The sequence below is a fragment of the Lissotriton vulgaris genome, chromosome 6, assembly GCF_964263255.1.
Source record: "Lissotriton vulgaris chromosome 6, aLisVul1.2, whole genome shotgun sequence".
In the NCBI taxonomy this organism is placed as follows: Eukaryota; Metazoa; Chordata; class Amphibia; order Caudata; family Salamandridae; genus Lissotriton; species Lissotriton vulgaris.
The window spans coordinates 85,291,743-85,315,445 of NC_141694.1; positions in this window are offsets into that span (position 1 = coordinate 85,291,743).

Genomic DNA, 23,703 nt, shown 5'->3' on the forward strand with positions numbered 1-23,703 from the left:
GTAGGCGCGTCTCTGACGTGCGCGCGCTGGATGTCTCTGCACGCATCTTTTCCCCGGATGGGGTTACTTTTACAGTAGGCCGACGCACGAAAACGTCGTCGCGTTCCATTTCATATCCAGCTTTTCTTGACACTCCTAAGTTGTGTGTCGTGCAATGCCTCAAAGCATATGAGGACCTGACCTTGGATCTGCGCCCTCCGGGCGAGCGTCAGTTGTTGATTGCCCTGCGGAAGCCACACAAAGCTGTCTCCTCCCCCACTATTGCTCGGTGGGTGCGGTGGGTCATGCAAGAAGCAGGCATCAATACTTCTCTCTTTGGAGCACACTCCGCCAGGGGGGCCATGGCCTCTAAGGCATTCTCGGTGGGTGCTCGTCTGGAGGACCTAATGCGAGCGGCGGATTGGTCCTCGGATTCCACCTTCAAGAGGTTTTATTTTAAGCCGGTGGTGGATTTGGCCCAGTTGGTGGTAAGTAAGCTTTGAACTAGCATAATCTGAAGCCTCCGGTCCTGACATAGAATCGAAATTTGCCTAGCTTACGTAACGGTAAGTTTCAATTCTATTAAGGACACGGAGGCGAGGATTATCCCACCCAGGCTACAGTGGTGTCTCTACCCACCCGTATGGCAGTAAGTAAAGCGTTTTCCTTTACATTGTCGGTACTGTGTTAATCACTGAATGCTCCTCGCCTTGTTGTCGCATTCCTGGACCACCTCGCTGATGCTGTTCCTTTTTCGACAGGCAACGACGGTGCTAAACAGGACCAATGAGGCTCAAGCGTGATCTGCGCGAAGAAAGAGGAGGAAGATGATGAGAAGTCTGGTTATATAGTGATGATGGACAGAGTGGAAGGACTATGGAATATTGTTATGCAAAGAGACTCTTGGGAGTTGTTGTTTAATTTGTTGAACATTACGTCAATGCTTTATGTTTAAAGCATTTTTTGTTCTTATTATATCTTTTCCTAAGCTGCTGTGGAGTCTTTATGTTAATAAAGCGAAGGAAGATATAGCATAATCCTCGCCTCCGTGTCCTTAATAGAATTGAAACTTACCGTTACGTAAGCTAGGCAAATTTCGATTCACAATGCTAAGCAAGCACCCCAGACAAATAGAAACAAACCTTCAGAGTCCTTGTTTAAATCAAATAGAATTTGCCTGTCGTTGGCGTAACACATGAATCTAAGGCCAAATGACTAAATTAGCAGAGCCAGAGGGAGAACATAAGGTTTAAAAAGCATTGCACTTATAGATGAGATTATGGTACCCCATGCAAGAAAGGTTGAAACTAAGACTGGGGGGCCAGATAGCTTCAGTTCAGTGGAAGAGTTAGAATTTAACCCAGGTAAGTGCCTGGCCACAGATACCAGCTTTTGAAGGAGAATCTAATAACCTGTAGTGGAAAACTGTGTCAAGTGCAGTGAATAGGTCCGCCAAAAATCAAGCAGAGGCTTTTCCTTGTTCTGCCAGAATTTGAAGATCATCTAGAACAAAGACCAAAACTCCCTCTGTATTATGAAAAATGTGGAAGTTCGGTTGTGCAGAGTCCAGAATGATATAGAACTCAAAAAACACAAGAGTGTTGTTAATAATGTACTATTCTGTAGTAGGGGATCTCTGTGTATAGTCATAATCTAGTGAATAGTCCCGCCCATGTGCGCGGACCCCAGAGCAATCAAAAATAATCTCTTAAGCTGTCAAAACATGCAGACCTGCATAGACACTTAAGAGAGAATTTAAAGACAGATAATGCAGCCTATATCCACAGGCTACACTGTCCAATACTTCAACTGGAAATTCCACCAAAAACCACAACAGCACAGCCTGTCCAGGGTTTTCCACAGAGAAAAACCTTGCTTTGAACAGCAAAACCCTCTGGAATGATAGAGAGGAAGGAGTGGACAGACAGGCCCCATAGGCTGCCATTATGTGGCTCAAAACAGGATACTGTGCCTTTAAGAGAACTTCCCAGAAGCCTCACAGTATCCCAGAATGCAGTGCAGGTCCCTTTCACCGTCAGGTCTTTTTTCCGGCTCCTGCGAGCAGGACCCTGGAGCATTAGCTCTTCTTTTCTGTGCTTTTTCTATACTATTTTTGTGATATTTTTGGATTTTTGTAGCTTCACTCGACGTCTTTGGCCTTTATCTGCATTCTGCTGTGGTTTTTTGGCAGAATTTCTGCAGTCTTTTTGTCTTTAGACTATTTCTAGTCTGACATGTGCTTTGTCTGCAGCTGAACTGAAGGCCAAAGCTGAAGCTCACAGGGTTTGTACTCTGTGCTTGCCTGTGTCTTTGGACACCTGTCTTCTCTGTACCTTCTTTTCTAGGGGGCTTCGGCTTCCAGGTTTCAAACAGAGGAGTTTGAAAGCATCTTCAGCCTCTGGGTGAGGTGAGGGTAGGTCCTCTACCGAGTCCCATGCTGTAATCTCTGGGGTTATCCCCAGTAAGGGCACGTCTGAGCTATGACGCGGTTCCAGTCGGCACATGGAGTGCCTGGACGTCATGGAGTGCCTCGACGTCGACGTCATGGAGTGCCTCGACGTCGACGTCATGGAGTGCCTCGACGTCGATGTCATGGAGTGCCTCGACGTCATGGAGTGCCTCGACGTCGACGTCATGGAGTACCTCGACGTCGACGTCATGGAGTAATCTCGACGTCGACGTCATGGAGTACCTCGACGTCGACGTCATGGAGTACCTCGACGTCGACGTCATGGAGTACCTCGACGTCGACGTCATGGAGTACCTCGACGTCATGGATTACCTCGACGTCGACGTCATGGATTACCTCGACGTCGACGTCATGGAGTGCTTTGACGTCGACGTCATGGATTACCTTGACGTCGACGTCATGGATTACCTCGACGTCGACGTCATGGATTACCTAGACGTCGACGTCGTGGATTACCTCGACGTCGACGTCATGGATTGCCTCGACGTCAACGTCATGAAGTGCCTCGACGTCATGAGGTGCCTCGACGTCATGAAGGGCCTCGAGCATGGAGTGTCTCGACGTCGACGTCATGGAGTGTCTCGACGTCGACGTCATGGAGTGTCTCTATGTCATGGAGTACCTCGACGTCATGGGGTTCCCCGACGTCATGGAGCAGTGTTGCTCGACGTCATGGAGCGGTGATGCTCGACGTCATGGAGCAGGGATGCTCGACGTCATGGGGCAGGGATGCTCGACGTCATGGGACAGTGAGGCTAGACGTCATGGAGCAGTGAGGCTCAACGTCATGGAGCAGTGATGCTCCTTTTGGGGCATTGGTCACTTGGGCTCTGCCCTCTTCCGCTGGGTCAGGACGTCACCGTTAGGGATGGCTCGGCGTCTCCTTGGTTGACACCTAGTGACATTTTGACGTCTGAGTGTTGGTTGTCATAGAGACAGTCACTGTCTTAGGGATGGTGACGTCATAGTGAGGTCGGCGTCATGGGTTACAGCCGCAGAGTACTGCCGGCTCTTGACGCCTGGGTCTGGTTCCAGGCCTCGCTCCTTGGTGAGCCTCCCGTCGTCGTTGTGTTCCCGGCACCTTCCACTCACGACGCAGAGCAGTTGATCAGCGTCGAGGAACCCTTCTGATGGGGAGTTTGTGGTTACTCACCACGTGTACACGAGGGACGTTTGTCCTTTTGCTTAGTTTTGAGTGCTTGCATGCCTGCACGTCTGCTAGGTCGCCTCCTGCTCAACCACTACTGGTGAGACCACCGGGGATGTTTCATAATCCCCTCGGTTCCCTCTTCCGTCCACCACCCCAGGGGCCTTTTGCCCCTCAGTCTGCGAACCTCCGTGCCTTGATGCCAGGGATGCGTCTGCCATGAGTACGGGGAGTCCCTCTCCGACTCTTTACTGGTTGGCGGGACTTACCTTTCGTCCACTACCGCCTGGCAGGAGGTTCTGGCTCCGACCGTGCTCCTGACTTGGTCGCAGGGGTGGTGGCATGTAGGCCTCGCGCTGTGGCCCGCGGTTGTTGGACCGTTGTTGTGAGATCCCTCTGTGGGGGGGGGTTCTTCACCGATTTGTGGTTCCTCTGCCGAGAGACAGGAGGGAAGCCTTACAAGAGGTGGTCTGATGGGCCTGATAGTTTCGGATCTAGGCATCGGTGTCAGAGCGAAGTTTTTCTCTCCTGCCGACCCCTAGGTATTGTGGGTTTGTCCTACATTGCCATACTTTTATTTGCCTGACGTCTCTGCAGCCTGCGGCTCAGCAGTGTGCTTCTACTCTCCCGTTCTTTGGGCACCCCTTGGGTTTCCATGAGAGTAGTGAGTGGCCCGCATGAAGTCTGAATCGGAGACTTTTGGACGGCTGTAGGTTTGGGGCATGGAGAACGGCCTGAGGCCTTCTGACCTTTCTAGCGGCGTTTTTCCTCCCAGGATTTGCCGGTGGTCCCGGGCCGCCATTTAATGCTTTACAAGTATATTGTGCGCATACGCGGGAGAGCTTGTGGCTCCTCGGCGAACAAAGGCCGGCTGGGTCTAAGTCAGTCTTCGGTTCATCGGCCCTCCTCCAGCACTTCCTCCGGTCGGCTCGCGGTTCAGCGGCGCGAGCTCTAAGCAGAGGCCGTTATCCTGTCTAGGACAAGAGCGATAGAGGACGTACCTCTGTCTCAAAAGAGGAGAGGTCTGTACTCCCGGTTCTTCTGGTTCATGAGAAGGACAGGAACGAGTCCCGGTCCATTCTGGATTTGCGACAAGCAAACAAGTGGATTCGCAGTAGAGGAGTTTCGCATGCTGTAGTTGCATCAGGTTTATGCTCTGCTGCAACAGGGAGATTGGCTTGGTGCCATAGATCTACGGGATGCATACTCCCATGTGCTCATTGCACACAGGAAGTTCATGCGATTCCAGGTCTGCGCCCATCATTATCAGTACACAGTACTGCCAGTCGGGCTGAAGTCTGCGCCCAGACTATTCTCGAAGTGCATGGCAGTGGTAGCTGCACGCCTGTGGAAAAACGAGGTGGCTTCTCTAACCGTGCCTGGACGATTGGTTTATCAGGGCCTCCTCCTTCTCGGAAGCTCAGGCGCACTTCAGGAGGACGTGCGTTCTCTGGAACGAGCTGGGGTTGCACATCAACATGTCCGAGTCTGTCCCCATTCCGGTCCAGTGCATACAGTACTTGGGAGCCTCCGTCAATACGCTGTCAGCAAGCGTGTCTCCTTCGGTGGAGAGTCGATTTTCTCCCCTTGGGAAGGCTCAGGCTCTTGTGACCGCCCCATCTACGGTAGTGGAGACGGTGTCTTCTCTACTGGGGTCGGTGGCCTCTTGTATGTTCCTCACGCCACACGCACAGCTGCTCATGAGACCTTTGCAGGAGTGCTTGGAGGATCAGTGGGATTAGAGGAAAGGATCCTTGGGCGACAAGATACAACTGTCTCTGCGTGCTCTTCAGTCTCTGAAGTGGTAGTGTTCAGCGGAGAATCTCCTAAGAGGGGTTCCCTTTCACAAGGACATTTCCACACAGACTGTCGTGACGGATGCGTCTCCCCACGGCTGGGGGGCGCTTTCCGGAGACTTACAGATACAAGGAAAGTGGTCCCCGATGGAGTCCACGTATCACATCATTTTCTGGGAACTCAGAGCTGTTCCCTTGGCATTGAAGGCGTTTCTTCCGTCCTTCCAGACCAACTCTCTGCTTGTACAGACGGACAATTTGACCACAATGTATTACCTCAACAAGCAAGGGGGTTCGAGATCGCGCACTCTGTCGCAGGAGGCGCGGGCGATCTGGCGACTGACTCTAACGGCTACCCATCTGCCAGGTGTGCAGAATGATCGGGCAGACGTGCTGAGCAGACTGATTCAGGAAAGCCATGAGTGGGTCATAAACGACGAAGTACTAGGAGAAGTCTTCGGCGAATGCCGAGACTTCGCCTCCAGGTACTGCCTGTGGGGAAGCTGGGGAATGCGTTCTGGATTAACTGGTCGAACAGCTTTCTGTACGCTTTTCCACCCTTTCCCTTGATTCCGGCGGTGTTCATCAAGCTGTCCCAGTCCAGGGCGCGGATGATCCTGATTGCCCCGGAATGGCCCAGACAGTGGTGGTTCACGGACCTGCTTCACCGGCCTCTCCGTCCTCTCATACGGAGGCCTTGCAGGCCAGACCTTCTCGCAAAGTTCAGGGGGCAGACGTTGCACCCCAACCTCTCGTCTTTGAGTTTGGCTGCATGGCTCCTGAGATAGTGTGATATGGCCATTTGAATCTACCAGAAGTTTGTATGGACATACTGAAGGAGGCTAAGCATCCTTCCACTAGGACTTCTTCTGCTTAATAGTGGAAGAAGTTTTTGCATCTGGTGCAAGTCCAAGGACCATGCCCTGTCGACGTGTAAGGAAGATGTCTTCCTTCTGTATCTTCTGCGCCTGGCGCAGTCGGGCCTTAATGTCTACTCCATTACGGTTCATATTGCTGCGCTGACTGCCTACAGGACATGCCCTTCAGACTTCCTTCTTCCAGATCCCTGTGATCAAAGATTTTTTGGAAGGCTGGAAGAAAGCATTCCTTCCTGTCTGGCTTCCTTCGCCTTCATGGGAATTGAATGTGGTGCTGTCCAGATTGATGTAGGAGCCTTTTGAACCTATTCATAAGGCTTCGTTGCAGCATCTGTCCTGGAAGGCGGCGTTCCTCGTGGCCATCACATCGGCCCGCAGGGGGAGTGGTTGTGTTGCCAAGGACCTTATACTGTATTTCATGCTGCTGAGGTTGTTACGCATACTCACCCTACATGTCTTCCTAAGGTTCTTTCTGGTTTTCATGTCAATCAGACAATAACTTTGCCTACGTTTGTTCAGAATCCGGCATCTCCAGCGGGAAGGTCCCTACTTTCCCTGGATGTTAGGAGGGTGTTGGAATTTTATCTGGCTAAAACCAGAGATATTTGTTGTTCAGATCAATTGTTTGACAATTATGAATCAGTCTGGACCGGTTTTTCTACCTCAAAACAGTCCATCTCTAGGTGGATTGTGTCCTGTACACTATTGTGTTACCAACAGACTAATACGACCTTAGGAGGTAAACCTAAGGCTCATTCCACCAGGGGCAAAGCTGCCGCGACTGCTTTGCTGCTTAATGTTCCGATTGCAGAAATCTGCATGGCCGCCACTTGGAAGACGGTCCATACCTTGGCTTAGCATTACTGTCTGGACACTGATACCAGGGCAGATGCTCAGGTTGGGCAGGGTTCGCTGCGAAATTTGTTCGCACAATAGTGGTGTTCTTTCTCGTTTCTCCACCGCCGCTTTGGTGTGGGGATGGGCTTGCCATTCTATTCACTAGATTATGACTATACACAGAGATCCCCTACTACAGAAGGAGTAGTTTCTGTCCTGTAACTCCAGTTCTGTAGTAGGGGTATCTCTGTTATAGTCATAAGCGCCCGCCCTCCTCCCCGGTGGAGAGAGATATTCATGTAAGGAATGCTACAGGTCTGGCGTGTTACGCCTTCAAAAAGAACTGAAGGTGAAAGGGACCTGCACTGCATTCTGGGATACTGTGAGGCTTCTGGGAAGTTCTCTTAAATGCACAGTATCCTGTTTTGAGCCACATAATGGCAGCCTATGGGGCTTGTCTATCCACTCCTTCCTCTCTATCATTCCAGAGGGTTTTGCTGTTCAAAGCAAGGTTTTTCTCTGTGGAAAACCCTGGACAGGCTGTGCTGTTGTGGTTTTTGGTGGAATTTCCAGTTGAAGTATTGGACAGTGTAGCCTGTGGATATAGGCTGCATTATCTGTCTTTAAATTCTCTCTTAAGTGTCTATGCAGGTCTGCATGTTTTGACAGCTTAAGAGATTATTTTTGATTGCTCCGGGGTCCGCGCACATGGGCGGGACTATTCACTAGATTATGACTATAACAGAGATACCCCTACTACAGAACTGGAGTTACAGGACAGAAACTACTCCTTCCAAAGGTTGTATGGAAACAGCTATAAGAGAAATGGGGCAAAAGTTACTTGGGACCGCAGGGTCAGGCACAAGCTTTTGAAGCAGTGGGATGATTCAGGCTTGTTAACAAGTGTGTAGGATCATGGCAAGAAGGATGGATTTAATGTAGGTTTAATGTAAAACAAATAGGAGCTGAGGGGAATGGAGCATTGAATGCAAGGTGAAGAACCAGAAGAAACTGAACCGATTAACTCCTGATTATCAAGAGGAGACTGGAAACTTCCAGAAGGGAGCTGTTCCTTTCAAAGGCTAGAGACATCCAGATTGTCTGTAAAAGATTTCTCTAGCGGGACTGAAGAGATATGAAGAGAATTAGAGTTGTCCCAATTAGTGGAGGGTTGAATATCATCAGGGCCACTGGAATTATGTGATTGTGCGGCTGCAGAGTTTTTCGCATAATTATAGATCTGGGTATTTGCCATATAATCCAGCTTATGCTGCATAATCTGCAGATTTTAACAAACAAAAGAGCTTCTAGCTCAGGTGGTTCAAAAGTTCCAAAAAATGCAGCGACGCGTGTTGCTGCACAGTGGAAGGCCCTTTGCAAAGGTTGAATTATCACCTTTCTGTTGCTTATTGCTATGTTTGGGTGTTAAACTGGTACTAATGAGGTGCAACCTTTGTCCAGAAAGTGCTAACAAGTGTAACAAGCATTTACAATGCAACGGTCTCGCCTTTGCCTAAGTTAGAGCTATTGGCATTGTAAATGACAACATTTTTATTTATGTGTTGGTTTTGAAAACAGATAAATAAATGGCATTGTCATTTACAATGCCAATAGCTTAATCTCTTGCAAATGCAAGACCTATTACATTTGCATCCACACAGAGAGTCACACACAGTCACACACACACACAGACCCACACACAGAGACACACACACACGCCCCTCCAGGAGCAAGGGACATGCATCACGCGGCCTACAGGCACTGCCCGCCCTGCGATAATTGAAGCGAATGCCCACAGCGGGATCCGCACGAGCACTGCGCGACTGCTAGGATCCGCACGAGCACCGCACGACTGCTAGGATCCGCACGAGCACCGCGCGACTGCTAGGATCCGCACGAGCACCGCGCGACTGCTAGGATCCGCACAAGCACCGTGCAATTGCTAGGATCCATAACAAACACATTGTGGCTGGTGCCAGCAGCAGGTTCGCCGCGCCACACATGCAGCCTCCTCACGGTCAACCCACCCTAATCTCAGACAATGAAGGGCCGAAACTGCGAGGCCAGGACCGAACTCCCCCTGCCACCCCGCGTCCCACAACTTGTCTACGGAGTGAAATACTCCCTACCCGTTACCTGGAAACGTGATTTCTTTCCAGTGGGGGCAGAGCCAACCGGGGTCCCTGGAAATGCCCAACATTTTTGCGCAATTGCTCGCAATAAACCTTGCACCATTAAACCCCCAGCACAGCGAGGCACGTCTGTGAAGGGGGGGGCACGAAACGACCCAAGGGAGGGGGTGGGGCTTCCAAAAGCCCCAAGGTGGAGGCGGCTCGGGCAGGGGAGGACCCCGGAGCTGCACCAGGAGTGGGGACAAGGCACATCATGTCCACCGCCCGGTCCCCCGTGTGGAGCATGGGCACACCGGGCACCCAAGATGGCCAGCAAATGCCTGGTTAGCGAACTCAAAATGACGCCAACTGACCCAGCGCTAATGGGCCCCGGATCCTGCCCACTCAGCACAGCTAGCCGGTTCGGCCGGCCACGCCAGGTAAGAGCGCTACTCCTGCCCCTCCCTCGGGTACCCACGACCGGGGACCATCTCCATACCCTAACCCCGAGTCGGGCGAGGGGTGGGGCACGCGAGATGCCAGCTGTACCCCGGGAAAATCCATGTGGGAAGGGTTGCGCGGTACCTGCTACACCCGCCAGAGAGGAGGACGGGCTCCCTGGAATCCCCCGGTAAACACTGCATCAGCCGCAAGCTTGCAAACCGTACCTCAGCCCCTGGGTAGGGGGGTAACAAGTGCAAATATGTTGCCGCACCCTGAGCACCGCACCCCCATGCTCTTATCGCCACACCGGCGGCCGGTCAAAAGAGTGCCGTGAGCCATAGCTGCACTCCACCATGCAGACTCACTATTGCGTGCAATCCAGGACCTAAACCACAGCTACAGTGATCATGCCCACGTTACTGGCCACCCCCGTTGCACTCACCCCAGGACATCCACGATGGCGCTCCCATGCGTCCATTATGCCTGCGTAGTTGTTGGAGGGCCGGGCTAATAGTGTCGAGGAAACTGTGGGTGAAAGAGACCCGCGAGGCGATGGCCGGAGCTTCGCAAGATGGCGGTGCACGATGTACAAAGTTGATGCATTATTTTTAATTACAAGACCCCCTCTTTCTTTTAACACTATCGGGATAGGCTACAGCACAAAAGATAATATTCCTAGCTTTGCAATCTATTGAGACCACTTTCTTTACCAGTGCTCGAATACTGATGTTGAACTCTTCCATGGCCGATGGTGTATTTTAAAAATAAGTTTATGCCTCATATTATCTCTACAGCTGCATATTTACAGCATGGGGCACTGTGCGCCGAGAAAACTGTGGGTGAAAGAGACGTGCGAGGCGATGACCGGAGGCAGTCTGTCTTCCGTCAGGGAAAACGCTAACCTTGAAAGTGTTTTTCAAGGGAGACAGCGAGATGGGCAGCAGGAGTCTGTACGCCCCGTCCTTTTCAGACTGGGGGGCGTGGTTTTCTTTCTCCCCTCTTCTCCATTGGCTGGAATGTAAACAACGGGCGTGTTTTTGACTTTTTGTTTACCATTCCAGCCAATGGAGAAGAGGGTAGAACAAACCTAAAAAACACGCTCCCAATTTGAAGAAGACTGGGCTTATAGTGAGAGAATTACGTAACTGAGACCTCTTCTCCAATGGCTGGCCGCCGTTTAGGAGGTCAGCCAATGGAGAAGAGGGGCGGGGTTTACCCTCGCTACTCAGTCATTAAATCTTGCCAGCGAGACTGCGCATGTGCGCAGCCTACGCTAGCCGAGACCTAAAAATGACAAAATAACGAAGTGATACTATCAGAAAAGGTGACACAGTATGACGCAAAATTGACCATTTCTTGAGGTATAATGTAATCAACCTCACTGCATAATTTGGCACTCTCCCTCCGCATAATTCCAGTGGCCCTGAATATCATCCATCTGCAAGGCAGATGGAGATGGGATCACGTTACAGATGGTGTTGATTTTGTCAGCAAAAAGTTGTATTTTATAGCCTTATAGACTGTTTCCAAGGACTATGCCTGTTGGTAAAGGCCCTAAACCAGAGATATAGGCCTGAGCCACAGGCAAGGGCCTGTAATGAGGGAGATGGCCTTTAACCCCTTCGCTGCTCAGTACACTGGCCGTGTGCTCGTGATGAGCTGAGCTCGTCATGAACCATGGGATATAACAATTTCCAGCACAGGAGAGGAATCAGCTTAGCAGTCATGTGGTTAAAAAGTGGTATAACCCAAGGCAGAAGGGTTATAAGGTTATTAGAACATTCCACCCACTGCAAGTAGACCGGTCTAAATAAAAAAATGGAGAAACAGGAAGACAAACATTGGAATGCTGAAGCAGAAGGTTTACATCAGCTTTTATCAGTGACTGAGGAGGTAAGATTGAACACTGCGCAGTCCGTGAAAGATTACAAGTGTACTATATTAAAATGTCAATGGGACATATGGGATACTGCATACCTGGCAAGCAGTTGCAGGGGTAACAATCACGGGTGTATGCGTGTATCGCTCTGGACCGGTTGCATTACTATCCACACTGAACACGTAAAGTTGCTACTCACAGGTCATTACTTAAGAGCTCTGCTGGAGTCACATTTACTTTGTGTAGAATTTTAGGGATGTTTATGGATGATTTCATCAGAAAAGCTGTGTGGGTGTACCTCTGTGTTCAAGGAGAGAGTGAGACCTCTCTGGGCCTGCTTCCAGAAGGAGTGTATGTGAGTGTACCAGCAGGAGTGAGACCTCTCCGGGCCTGCCTCCAGAATGGAGTACATGTGAGTGTACCACCTGGAGTGAGACCTATCTGGGCCTGCTTCCAGAAAGGAGTGCTTGGGAGTGTACCAGCAGGAGTGAGACCTCTCTGGCCCTGCTTCCAGAAGGAGTGTATGTGAGTGAACCAGCAGGAGTGAGACCTATCTAGGCCTGCTTCCAGAAAGGAGTGCATGCGAGTGTACCAGCTGGAGTGAGACCTCTCTGGTCTTGCTTCCAGAAGGAGTGTATGTGAGTGTACCACCAGAAGTGAAACCTATCTGGGCCTGCTTCTAGAAAGGAGTGAACCTCCAGAAGTGAGACCTATCTGGGCCTGCTTCCAGAAAGGAGTGCATGTGAGTGTACCACCGGGAGTGAGACCTATCTGGGCCTGCTTCCAGAAAGGAGTGCATGCGAGTGTACCAGCTGGAGTGAGACCTCTCTGGTCTTGCTTCCAGAAGGAGTGTATGTGAGTGTACCACCAGAAGTGAAACCTTTCTGGGCCTGCTTCTAGAAAGGATTGAACCTCCAGAAGTGAGACCTATCTGGGCCTGTTTCCAGAAAGGAGTGCTTGTGAGTGTACCAGCAGGAGTGAGACCTCTCTGGGCCTGCTTCCAGAAAGGAGTGTACCACAAGAAGTTACACATATCTGGGCCTGCTGCCAGAAAGGAGTGCTTGTGAGTGTACCACCGGAAGTGAGACCTATCTGGGCCTGCTTCCAGAAAGGAGTGCATGTGAGTGTACCACCGGGAGTGAGACCTATCTGGGCCTGCTTCCAGAAAGGAGTGCATGTGAGTGTACCACCGGGAGTGAGACCTATCTGGGCCTGCTTCCAGAAAGGAGTGCATGCGAGTGTACCAGCTGGAGTGAGACCTCTCTGGTCTTGCTTCCAGAAGGAGTGTATGTGAGTGTACCACCAGAAGTGAAACCTTTCTGGGCCTGCTTCTAGAAAGGATTGAACCTCCAGAAGTGAGACCTATCTGGGCCTGTTTCCAGAAAGGAGTGCTTGTGAGTGTACCAGCAGGAGTGAGACCTCTCTGGGCCTGCTTCCAGAAAGGAGTGTACCACAAGAAGTTACACATATCTGGGCCTGCTGCCAGAAAGGAGTGCTTGTGAGTGTACCACCGGAAGTGAGACCTATCTGGGCCTGCTTCCAGAAAGGAGTGCATGTGAGTGTACCACCGGGAGTGAGACCTATCTGGGCCTGCTTCCAGAAAGGAGTGCTTGGGAGTGTACCAGCAGGAGTGAGACCTCTCTGGCCCTGCTTCCAGAAGGAGTGTGTGTGAGTGTACCACCAGGAGTGAGACCTATCTGGGCCTGCTTCCAGAAAGGAGTGCATGTGAGTACCAGCTGGAGTGAGACCTCTCTGGGCCTGCTTCCAGAAAGGAATGCATGTGCGTATACCAGCAGGAGTGAGACCTATCTGGGCCTGCTTCCAGAAAGGAGTGCATGTGAGTGTACCAGCAGAGAGTGAGACCTTTCTGGGCCTGCTTCCAGAAAGGAGTGCATGTGAGTGTACCAGCTGGAGTGAGACCTCTCTGGGCCTGCTTCCAGAAAGGAGTGCTTGGGAGTGTACCAGCAGGAGGGAGACCTCTCTGCCCATGCTTCCAGAAGGAGTGTATGTGAGTGTACCACCTGGAGTGAGACCTATCTAGGCCTGCTTCCAGAAAGGAGTGCATGCGAGTGTACCAGCTGGAGTGAGACCTCTCTGGTCTTGCTTCCAGAATGAGTGTATGTGAGTGTACCACCAGAAGTGAAACCTATCTGGGCCTGCTTCTAGAAAGGAGTGAACCTCCAGAAGTGAGACCTATTTGGGCCTGTTTCCAGAAAGGAGTGCTTGTGAGTGTACCAGCAGGAGTGAGACCTCTTTGGGCCTGCTTCCAGAAGGAGTGTATGTGAGTGTACCACAGGAAGTTACACATATCTGGGCCTGCTGCCAGAAAGGAGTGCTTGTGAGTGTACCACCGGAAGTGAGACCTATCTGGGCCTGCTTCCAGAAAGGAGTGCATGTGAGTGTACCACCGGGAGTGAGACCTATCTGGGCCTGCTTCCAGAAAGGAGTGCTTGGGAGTGTACCAGCAGGAGTGAGACCTCTCTGGCCCTGCTTCCAGAAGGAGTGTGTGTGAGTGTACCACCAGGAGTGAGACCTATCTGGCCCTGCTTCCAGAAAGGAGTGCATGCGAGTGTACCAGCTGGAGTGAGACCTCTCTGGTCTTGCTTCCAGAAGGAGTGTATGTGAGTGTACCACCAGAAGTGAAACCTATCTGGGCCTGCTTCTAGAAAGGAGTGAACCTCCAGAAGTGAGACCTATCTGGGCCTGTTTCCAGAAAGGAGTGCTTGTGAGTGTGCCAGCAGGAGTGAGACCTCTTTGGGCCTGCTTCCAGAAAGGAGTGCATGTGAGTGTACCAGCAGAGAGTGAGACCTTTCTGGGCCTGCTTCCAGAAAGGAGTGCATGTGAGTGTACCAGCTGGAGTGAGACCTCTCTGGGCCTGCTTCCAGAAAGGAGTGCTTGGGAGTGTACCAGCAGGAGGGAGACCTCTCTGCCCATGCTTCCAGAAGGAGTGTATGTGAGTGTACCACCTGGAGTGAGACCTATCTAGGCCTGCTTCCAGAAAGGAGTGCATGCGAGTGTACCAGCTGGAGTGAGACCTCTCTGGTCTTGCTTCCAGAAGGAGTGTATGTGAGTGTACCACCAGAAGGGAAACCTATCTGGGCCTGCTTCTAGAAAGGAGTGAACCTCCAGAAGTGAGACCTATTTGGGCCTGTTTCCAGAAAGGAGTGCTTGTGAGTGTACCAGCAGGAGTGAGACCTCTTTGGGCCTGCTTCCAGAAAGGAGTGTACCACAAGAAGTTACACATATCTGGGCCTGCTGCCAGAAAGGAGTGCTTGTGAGTGTACCACCGGAAGTGAGACCTATCTGGGCCTGCTTCCAGAAAGGAGTGCATGTGAGTGTACCACCGGGAGTGAGACCTATCTGGGCCTGCTTCCAGAAAGGAGTGCTTGGGAGTGTACCAGCAGGAGTGAGACCTCTCTGGCCCTGCTTCCAGAAGGAGTGTGTGTGAGTGTACCACCAGGAGTGAGACCTATCTGGCCCTGCTTCCAGAAAGGAGTGCATGCGAGTGTACCAGCTGGAGTGAGACCTCTCTGGTCTTGCTTCCAGAAGGAGTGTATGTGAGTGTACCACCAGAAGTGAAACCTATCTGGGCCTGCTTCTAGAAAGGAGTGAACCTCCAGAAGTGAGACCTATCTGGGCCTGTTTCCAGAAAGGAGTGCTTGTGAGTGTGCCAGCAGGAGTGAGACCTCTTTGGGCCTGCTTCCAGAAAGGAGTGTACCACAAGAAGTTACACATATCTGGGCCTGCTGCCAGAAAGGAGTGCTTGTGAGTGTACCACCGGAAGTGAGACCTATCTGGGCCTGCTTCCAGAAAGGAGTGCATGTGAGTGTACCACCGGGAGTGAGACCTATCTGGGCCTGCTTCCAGAAAGGAGTGCTTGGGAGTGTACCAGCAGGAGTGAGACCTCTCTGGCCCTGCTTCCAGAAGGAGTGTGTGTGAGTGTACCACCAGGAGTGAGACCTATCTGGGCCTGCTTCCAGAAAGGAGTGCATGTGAGTGTACCAGCTGGAGTGAGACCTCTCTGGGCCTGCTTCCAGAAAGGAATGCATGTGAGTATACCAGCAGGAGTGAGACCTATCTGGGCCTGCTTCCAGAAAGGAGTGCATGTGAGTGTACCAGCAGAGAGTGAGACCTCTCTGGGCCTGCTTCCAGAAAAGAGTGCATGTGAGTGTACCCGCTGGAGTGAGACCTCTCTGGGCCTGCTTCCAGAAAGGAATGCATGTGAGTATACCAGCAGGAGTGAGACCTATCTGGGCCTGCTTCCAGAAAGGAGTGCATGTGAGTGTACCACAAGGAGTGAGACCTCTCTGGGCCTGCTTCCAGAAAGGGGTGCATGTGAGTGTACCACAAGGAGTGAGACCTCTCTGGGCCTGCTTCCAGAAAGGGGTGCATGTGAGTGTACCACCAGGAGTGAGACCTCTTTGGGCCTGCTTCCAGAAAGGAGTGCATGTGAGTGTACCAGCAGGAGTCAGACCTCTCTGGGCCTGCTTCCAGAAAGGAGTGCATGTGAGTGTACCAGCAGAGAGTGAGACCTATCTGGGCCTGCTTCCAGAAAGGAGTGCATGTGAGTGTACCAGCAGGAGTGAGACCTCTCTGGGCCTGCTTCCAGAAAGGAGTGTGTTATAATGAAGACACAAAGAAGTAAGGAGTAACTCTTCTTTATTAGTCTTTTCACTACCACTGGTTCCAGGCAGCTCTTTGGAGGGCACTGTGGAATGTTGGCAACAGAGGTGGGGAAAGACCAATGGGAGGGGGAGGGGGAATGGAATGTACCAAGTAGAATAGATTACAACACACCTCCCTGCATAGGGTGAAGAAAGGAAGGGCGGCAGAGAGGAAGAGGAAAGGTGAAAGAGGGGAGGAGGAAGCAAAGCGAGGAAGAGCAGGAACAGGACAAAAGGGATGAGGTCAAAAGCATTAAATTACAATACCAATGCGAATTAATAAACAAGGCCTGCAAGGGAATGCAGAAAAACAAAGAACAGTGTCTCTCACATAACAGAACAGTCTCTGGTCCAGGCAGGTGAGTTTCTTGTTCTCAGAGATCTCCTGGGACCGAGAGCCTCTGACTCTCTCTCTGGATTATTACCGTTGCCGAGATCACCACCTTGCTCATGAGGGATGATTCTGTCCATGCTCCATGTTTGGCCGTTATCAAGATGGACTACATTTTCCCTGCCCTTGATATTCTGCACGGATCTGAAAATCTGGACGCTTCTTTCCTCTGTGCTTTGGGTAAGTCCACACGGACCCATTCTTCTTCTTTGAGCATTTGGTTTTTTACATGTTTTGTCTGGTCATATCTGACCTTATATTTGACTTGATGTTCTCCTACTCTTCTAGAGATTTTGTTTTGATTTACCACACGTGTCATTTCTTGGCAATACAGGTGGTGTGAGTTTTGTTTTCGGGATCCTGCCTTTGAGAGAGGTAAACAGGGAATACCCAGTAACACTATTGGGAGAGGTGCGATAGGCCCAAACAGTGTCCATTAAAGCTGAACTTGCTGGTGTCCCTATTATTTCTGCCTTCTGCAGACACTCTTTGAACAAACGGTTGATCCTCTCCACTAATCCATTTGCACGGGGACAATACAATGCAGATTTGATATGAGCAATGCCCCTGTCAGAAAGAAACTCTTTCATACTGTCCGAAGTGAACTGCACTTCATTGTCTGTTATGAGGGTGTCAGGTAATCCCTCCTCAAAGAATATATTTTCTAAGAACCGTGTGAGAACTCTTGTGTCGATTTGATGTACACATTTGTAGACCACTCAACGCGTGTGATAGTCCATTAGTACCAAAATAAAGTGTTCATTCAATGTTTTCAGGTTGAGTGGACCTATAATGTCCAAGGCTAACTTTGACTATGGTCGATCCGGCACTTCGATAGGAAAAAGTAGGTTTGATAGCTATGACCACTTATTATATAAACATTAAAAAAGCGAGGAAAATCAGTCTCACCTCCCAAATAACAGAGGCAGGCAATTCAACTCGAGAGCTATTTAAAATTATACAGGCCTTCACTAACCCAGTAATGTGTGAGAGCCCAGATATTTTTACCCAAGATCTTTGTAATAAAATCTCCCAGTTTTTCGAAGACAAAATTGAGGGGATATATAAGAAAATCATGAAAGTCTCAGGTCCTTTAGAGACTGAGACCTCTGAAATTTCCCCAACGGTGACCCTTGGGAACACCCTTTATGTAATCCCAGAAATAACTCTACAAGATCTGACTACACTCATTAGCAAAATGAAGACCGGCTCCCCCACTGATTTGATTCCTGCTAAAATGATTTCCCCCCTGACGGAATCTCTAGGCCCCACTATTCAAAAACTATTGAATCTCTCCTTTGCCGAAGGACAACTCCCACAACCCTGGAAAGAAGCGGTAGTGAACCCTATACGCAAAAATACCACCCTACCTTGGTCAGAACTCTCCAACCTCCGCCCTATTTCCCTCCTCCCTTTTATTAGCAAACTGGCTGAGAAACACGTCAATACCATCATTTCCAGCTTTATCGAGGCGACAGGGGGCCTGGACCAATCACAATCTGGGTTCAGGCCCAACCACAGCACTGAATCGGCCTTCCTCTCGGTGACTGATAAGATCAAAATGTCACAGGATAGAGGGGGATCCATGATTCTAGTGCTGTTGGACCTGTCTGCGGCCTTTGATACCGTGTCTCATAACATCCTTCTCAGCCGTTTGCAGGGAGTGGGGATCGGAGGCTTAGCACTATCCTGGCTGGAGAGCTTCCTTTCCGGGAGGTCGCAATCTATCAGCCTGGGCCCCTACCGCTCCATCTCGAGGGAGCTCACGAAGGGGGTGCCACAGGGCTCATGCCTTAGCCCTACATTGTTTAATGTATATGTGGCCCCCCTTGCTGAGATTGTGCGAAAGTATGGGTTCACACCGGTTTCCTACGCTGATGACACCCAGCTCCTCTACCCTTTCAGCTCCCTTGGCCCTAAAGTCAAGGAAAACTTTGCTGAGGGTATGAGGGCAGTGTCACATTGGATGGCCGCAAACTGCCTCCAATGTAACATTGCAAAAACAGAGGTTATGCTCTTCGGCAAAGCAAGTCTCTTGTGGTCTCCAGACTGGTGGCCGCTGGATTTGGGTCCAGTTCCAACATCAAAGCCACACGTTAAAAACCTAGGGGTAAAAATTGATCAAAAATTGACCCTTAAGGAACATACCAACCATATCGCAGGGCTGTGCTTCCACACCATTGGCCTTCTAAGACGAGTCTTCCCGTATCTTCCTGACACCTACAGGAAGACACTCGTACAGGCTCTGGTTACTAGCCGCCTGGACTACTGCAACGGCCTGCTGACATTAGCAAATGCAGATGCAGTAGGCCGTTTGCAGGTAGTTCCGAATACTGCGGCCAGATTGGTCATGAGTGCACCGGCTAGGACTCCCTCTAAGCCCTTGTTGGATGAGCTGCATTGGCTCCCTATACGGCAGCGCATCAGTTTTAAGATATGCTGTACGGTCCACAAATGCTTATATGGGGATAGTCCTAAATACCTTTCTCAATCACTGGAGCTGTATCAACCCAGCCGGTCACTCCGCTCAAGTAACCAAACTCTTCTGAAACCCCCTGCAACAAAAAAATCCAGACAGGGAGACCGAGCATTCTCCTCAGTCGGCCCTGCCTTATGGAATAAACTTCCAACAAATCTGAGAATGACCACCAACCATCTGTCCTTTAGAAAGGCGTTAAAAACTCTCCTCTTTCAGGAAGCATCTCAGACCCATTAATCAATCCTATTGACTCTGTTAATGTTCTGGCCGGCAAAGCGCAGAGATACCCTTACAGGATTGAGTCCAGCGCGATATAAGAAATTAAAATAAAATAAAATAAATAAAGAGGGGGGTTACGGGTTTGGTTAGTTATGTCACTGCGGCTACAGTCCAAGCAATTTTTCACTACATTTTCAGTCATGGCATCCATGCCTGGCCACCAATATTCCAATCTGATTTTATTCTTGGTTAGACTATGCCCTAAATGTCCTACATGTGCTAGTCCCACAATCTTCTCTCTCAAGTTCTCTGGTGGAATCACTTTTTCCCCTCTGCAAACCAAGCTTCCTTGTATATTTAATTCAAGTCTTACATCCCAGAACTTACATAAGGTTGTTGGAATGTCACTTTTGTTTTCAGGCCAACCATTTTTTTTTCAAAACCAATTTTATTGAGCAAATGAGCAGTGAGAACGTGGCGTCCCCATAACCGGAGATCACCACAACATTATCAGTACATCAAATCACAGAGGCAGCAAGTGATGAGACACACCCAAGAAGAGGCTCATTATGTAGACCCCCCCCAGGTACCCACCCTATCCCACAACTCGGACCCCCCCAACCCCAAAACTCCCCCCCACCAGCTCCCCCTACCACACGTGTATATAAAGCAACAGAATAAAATATGCAGGTGTAGTGCATCCAGAGCCTAGCTGCGTTCAGGCCAATAATGTCACTGTAGTCAAATGTCCTCCTCTTGCTCCGCCTGGGGATCCAGAGACAGGCCTCGGTAGTCGGCCCACCACTTCCATATCTTGTAGTGTTTGCGCGGGCAGCCCCTCGCCTCAAAGATCGGCCTCTCCAGACCCATGAAATAATCCAGCCCAGCCTTCCATGCAGACAGGGGGGGGGCCCTCACCGCCTTCCATGCCCGGGCCAAATCCCGCTTAGCCACGACAAGCCCCAAGAGTAACAAGTGGCGCTTATAGATGTTTCCCCCCCACCCCCTCCATAATGTGCAATAATCCTAGTCGGTGAGTACGGGGAAGGTCCCAGCCCAGGACCTCAGACAAACAACTCCACACACCCCTCCAGAACCCAGTCAGCCGGCCGCACGTCCACACAGTGTGCATCAGGGACCCAGGCACTGCCCCACACCGCAAGCATTCCGAAGATGCAATCAGCCCAGCCCTCCACAGCCGTTCACGCGTATAGTAGGCGCGATGCAAGTATTTAAATTGGATGAGTATGAGCCGGACAGCAATGGCAGTTCCACGTGGGGATTCCAGCGCCTTCCTCCAATCGTCCTCGTCGAGAGGGCCGATGTCCACCTCCCACGCCGCCCGAAGAGAGTGCAGGGTAGAGGAGCAGTGGATGACCAACGTCTGATATATCCTGGAAACCTTTCTGTCCCCCAGATCCCCCATAAACACCTTAGCCTCCACCGGGCTGAACTCCGGCAGGGAATCCAGACCGGCGATGCTCGGGGTGAGGGCATGTCGCAGCTGCAGGTAGCGGAAGAACTGGGACTGAGGCATTTGGAACTCCGCGCGGAGTTCTTCAAAGGATTTGAGGGTAGTGCCGGACATGACCTGGCCCAGCTGCGTAACACCTATGGCTTCCCAGCCCTCAAAGCCGGACAGGGCCGCCAGCTCCGGGAGCAGACCATTATGCCAAAGTGGAGTCTCGGCCGTCAATTTGCCCCACCAGCCCATGCGGCGCAGGGTCTGCCGCCACACAGCAAAGACTATTCTGGTAACCGATGGCAGCACACGGCGCAGGCGAGGCGAATATAGAATGGTGTGAAGCGTGTGATCGCCCATGAGCGAACGTTCCAGGGCGTACGCCGGATCCCCTCTATCGCCGTACCACCATTCGTTAAGAACCAGTAGTTGGGAGGCCTGGTAGTAGGAGAGGAGGTCCGAGGTGGCCAGGCCACCACAGTACGTAGACAAAAAGCATGTCTTCAACGCCACCCTGGCCGCACCGCCGTCCCACAGGAAGATGCCCAATACAGAATTAACTTGACGGAACCATTGCTGGCCAACGGGGTACGGGAAATTCTGGAGTTGATAGAGGAGACGCGGGAGCGCCACCATCTTAAAGATGGCCGATCTCCCAAAGATAGTAAGCGGCATCCTGGACCAAGCCTTGACATCGGCCTGGACTCGTTCCCACACTGGCAGGACACCACGAGCCCAAGCCACAGGCCAACCATTTTTGATGAACTGTTTGATAGAACTCATTTCTGCATCTGCTTGCATACTATTGTCCCATTCCTCCTTATTCAGGCAGGTAAGTTGCAGTATCACATTCACAACTAACAGGACAGCTTTCCCCCTCTGATGGAGAACGTGATAGAAAGTCTGCAACCGTGTTTTGAGAACCTGGCATGTACTTAACACTAAAATTGTAGCCCTCAAGTCCCAAGATCCACCTGGCTATTCTGGGGGTGGTTTTATTTGCCCCTTTGGTAGTGAATGCAAACGTTAGTGGTTTGTGGTCAGTCTTTACAGTAAATGGAATGCCCTACAGAAAAAAAACGAAAGTGTTTGATTGCCCAAAAGCAAGCAAGTGCCTCTTTCTCCACCACAGACTAGTTGAATTTGGCACCCTTTAGAGCTCGAGAGGCAAATGCTACAATTTGTTCTTTCCCATCATCCATTTGGGTGAGACTGGCTCCCAACCCTTTATTGCTTATGTCTGTGCAAAGGATTGTGGGTTTGCTGGGGTTAAATGGAGAAGTGTGGCTCACTGGTTAGAGGAGGCAGACCTGGAAGCAGAGGTCAGCCTGGGACCAGGGTTCAATTCCCGGCTCGGCGGGGTCTTGAATCCTAAAATGTCCATGGACTCGACAATTCTCGCTCCGGTGCCTACTCGATTCACGGGTTCACACTCTGCGACTCTGGGCAATAGCTTGCTTAATCTCCATAAAATCCCCTTGCAGCAGGATGCTTGGCTTTCACCTTGCGGATACCCTGCCGGGGTTATCTCACAGGGGAATACCAGGACGGGTTCCCTAAGCAAGCGCTTTGAAACCGATTGGTGATTTGCGCTATATAAATTCCTGTACATTTACATTTACATTACATTTACATAAATCTACCCAGGGATGGGGCAGAAATTATGTTTTCCTTGACAGCTTGAAAGGCATTTTGACAGTCATCAGACCACACAAAAGAAATTCTGGATTTGAACAAATGACGTAAAGGTTCAACTATAGAGGCATAATTTCTTACAAATTTGGAATAATATTCGGATAGGCCCAAAAATGATTTGAGATCTTGGACACATTTAGGAGCCACCATGTCACGAATAGCTTCCACCAAGTTTATTTTCGGTTGAATACCATCTTGAGAAATGGTGTGCCCAAGATACTCAACCAATACCACTTCAATACGACATTTCTCTATTTTAAGAGTGAGACCAGCTTTTTCAAAGTTGGTCAACGCCAATCTGAGGGTGATAATATGTTCCCCCAGATCCTTCCTGTAGATTAGTATATCATCTTAAAAACTGAGTTCTGGGAAGATCTTTTAGAACATGCTGCATGATCCTCTGGAAGGCAGCCGCAGCAGATGCCAACCCAAAAGGCATTCAAATGTATTGGAATGCTCTCAGAGGTGTCACAAAAGAGGTGAGATGGCATGAGTTAGGGTGAAGCTCTACCTGGTAATAGGCTGAGGATAGGTTGAGAACGCTGAAGCAACTCGCACCTTTGATAAGGGTAAGGACCTTGTGAATGTGTGGAAGAGGGTGCCTGTCTACCCAGATGTTCTCATTGAGGTCCCTGAGGTCCACATATAGCCTGATGTCCTTACTGGATGCTTTGGTGGTGAGAACAATGGGGGCCAACCATTGTGAACACTCAATAGGTTCGATCACCCCCCAAGACAATAATCTGTCTAATTCCAAGCGAAGAGGAGCATGCATTAAATGTGGTATGGCCTTGTGTGCTACCGGCTTAGCATTGGATTTTAACTTAATGGAGTGTTGGTAATCCTTAAGTAAACCTAAGTCATCTGAAAATACCCTTGGAAATTAGTTGCAAACCTCCACCCCGCCAACTGAGGGATCTACCAAAAGAACCTGATCTGGACTATTAGGATCTAACTTGATCCCGAATTCCCTTTGATGTTTCCATCCCGACAAATTGGATCCCTTCTGGGTGATGTAGATCTTGCCTACAGTATTCCTTCCTTTAAACCCTATATCCTTGGTGGTCATGCCCAATAAGGGTATGAGGTCCCCATTGTAACCTCCAGGGGGCTGTACTGTTTCTTGCCATGAAGGGAAAATTTAGGAGAATACCTTGGCATCAACAAGGGTGTACGGGGAACATGAATCAGCAAAGACAGTTACCTGTTTGTTGTCTAGGGTGATGTTGCAAGATGGTAACTTGTCCGTATC